Here is a 3,430-nt window from a genome sequence, read left to right as displayed (position 1 = left end):
TTTCAAGGTACATGAGCATCGTTCTTTTTTTATCAATTAATTTAGTAAAACTTCATATGCTCCCTATATTTGTGGACAAACCCCAGTAAATCGTTTTTCTAGAGAAATAGAGACAACAAAGGTTTCAAACCTCTTTGACCATCATCATATGTTAGTTCATGATACAAATATGCATTAAAACAATATTGTCATATTTTTTAGTTTTTTTCAAAAGCTATGCGTTAACCCCTACAAAATATTCAGCATTTTGGTACATGATTAATATGCTGAAACCTATAATATTTAGTGTTGTTTTAAAATTTTTAACCACATTCTACATTTGCATTAATGTAATCTAAATTCTCTTTCACAGTACATGAGCATCGTTCTTTTTTTTATCAATTAATTTAGTAAAACTTCATATGCTCCCTATATTTGTGGACAAACCCCAATAAATCACTTTTCTAGAGAAATAGAGACAACAAAGGTTTCAAACCTCTTTGACCATCATCATATTTTAGTTCATCATACAACTATGCATTAAAACAATATTGTTATATATTTTGAATTTTTCTCAAAATATATGTGTTAACCCCTACAAAATTTTAGGTTTTCAGTAAATTGTTAATATACTGAAGCCCATAATCTTTAGTATTGTTTTAAAATTTCTAACTACATTCTACATTTGTATTATTGTATTCTTAACTCTGTTTCATGGTACACGGGCATCATTCTATTTTTTATTATTTAATTTAGTAAAACTTCATATGCTCCATAAACTAAAGGATAAATTACAATAAAATCGCTATTCTCGAGAAACGAAGATAAAAAAGGTTCCAAATATCTCATACCATCATCATATGCTAGTTCATGATACAATTATGCATTAAAAAAATATTTTTATATTTTTGAATTTTTCTCAAAATCTATGTGTTAACCCCAACAAATTATTCAGTTTTTCTGTAAATTGTTAATATACTGAAGCCCATAATCTTTAGTGTTGTTTTAAAATTTCTAATGACGTTCTACATTTGTACTATTGTATTCTAAGCTATCTTTCATGGTACATGGGTATCGTTCTATTTTTTATCAATTAATGTAGTAAAATTTCATATGCTTCTTAAATTATGGGATAAACTACAATAAAATCACTATTCTATAGAAACGAAGATAAAAAAAGGTTTCAAACCTCTTATACCATCATCATATGCTAGGTCATGATACAATTATGCATAAAAAAAACGTTGTTATATTTTTTTAAAAAATTTCAAAATCTATGTGTTAACCCCTATAAAATATTCAGTTTTTCAGTAAATTGTTAATATAATGAAGCCTATAATCTTTAGTGTTGTTATAAAATTTCTAACCACATTCTATATTCGTATTAATGTATTCTAAACTATCATTCATGGCACATGGGCATCGTTCTATTTGTTTTATCAATTAGGTTTGTAAAACTTCATATGCTCCGTAAATTAGTGGACAAACCACAATAAAATCGTTATTCTAGAGAGACGAAGATGACAAAGGTTCAAAACCTCTCTGACCATCATCATATGTTAGTTCATGATAAAAATACACTAAAACAATATTGTCATATTTTTTGAAGTGTAAACCCTTACAAAACATTCAGTTTTTTTCGGTAAATTGTTAATATACTGAAGTCCATAATCTTTAGTGTTGTTTTAAAATTTCTAACTACATTCTACATTTGTACTATTATATTCTAAACTCTCTTTCATGGTACATGATCATCGTTCTATTTTTTATCTATTAATTTAGAAAAATTACATATGCATCTAAATCAGTGAAAAACTCCAATAAAATCGCTTTTCTAGAGAAACAGAATCAACAAAGGTTTCAAAGCTCTTTGACCATCATCATATGTTAGTTCATGATACAAATATGCATTAAAACAATCTTTTCATATTTTTTGAGTTTTTTTTCAAATCTATGTGTTAACTCATACAAAATATTCAGTTTTTTTGGCAAATGGTTAATATACCGAAGCCTATAATCTTTAGTGTTGTTTTAAAATTTCTAACCACATTCTACATTTGCATTACTGTAATCTAAACTCTCTTTAATGTACATGAGCATCGTTATTTTTTTTATCAATTAATTTAGTAAAACTTCATATGCTCCCTAAATTAGTGGACAAACCTCAATAAAATCGTCTTTCTAGAGAAATAGAGACAACAAAGGTTTCAAACGTCTTTGACCATCATCATATGTTAGTTTATCTTACACTATACATTAAAAAAATATTGTCATATTTTTTGAATTTTTCTCAAAACGCATTAAAAAAATATTGTTATAATTTTAAGTTTTTCTCAAAATATATGTGTTAACCCCTATAAAATATTCAGTTTTTCAGTAAATTGTTAATATAATGAAGCCTATAATCTTTAGTGTTGTTATAAAATTTCTAACCACATTCTATATTCGTATTAATGTATTCTAAACTATCATTCATGGCACATGGGCATCGTTCTATTTTTTATATCAATTAACTTCGTAAAACTTCATATGCTCCCTAAATTAGTGGACAAACCAAAGTAAAATCGCTATTCTAAAGAGACGGAGATGACAAAGGTTCAAACCCTCTATGACCATCATCATATGTTATTTGATGATAAAAATATACATTAAAACAATATTGTCATATTTTTTGAATTTTTCTCAAAATCTGTGTGTTAACCCCTACAAAATATTCAGTTTTCGGTTAAGTGTTAATATACTGAATCCCGTAATCTTTATTATTGTTTAAAAATTTCTAACTACATTCTACATTTGTATTATAGTATTCTAAACTATGTTTCATGGTACATGGACATCGTTCTATTTTTTATCATTTACTTTAGTAAAACTTCATGTCCTCCATAAATTAAAGGATAAATTACAATAAATAAAAAAAATCAACAAAGGTTTCAAACCTTTTTGACCATCATCATATGTTAATTCATAATACAAATATGCATTAAAACAATATTGCCATATTTTTAAGTTTTTTTTTCAAAATCTAAGTGTTAACCCCTCCAAAATATTCAGTTTTTTGGTAAATGGTTAATATACTGAAGCCTATAATCTTTAGTGTTGTTTTAAAATTTCTAACGACATTCTACATTTGTACTATTGTATTCTAAACTATCTTTCAAGGTACATCGGTATCGTTTTTTTTTTATCAATTAATTTAGTAAAACTTCAAATGCTCCCTATATTAGTGGACAAACCCCAATAAAATCTATTTTCTAGAGAAATATAGACAACAAAGGTTTCAATCCTCTTTGACCATCATCATATGTTAGTTCATGATAAAAATATGCATTAAAACAATATTTCCATATTTTTGAGTTTTTTTCAAAATCTATGTGTTAACCTCTACAAAATATTCAGTTTTTGGAAAATGGTTAATATACTGAAACCTATAATCTTTAGTGTTGTTTTAAAA

Source organism: Brassica oleracea, chromosome C9 (genome assembly GCF_000695525.1).
Source record: "Brassica oleracea var. oleracea cultivar TO1000 chromosome C9, BOL, whole genome shotgun sequence".
NCBI lineage: Eukaryota > Viridiplantae > Streptophyta > Magnoliopsida > Brassicales > Brassicaceae > Brassica > Brassica oleracea.
This window is presented reverse-complemented; position numbering follows the sequence as displayed.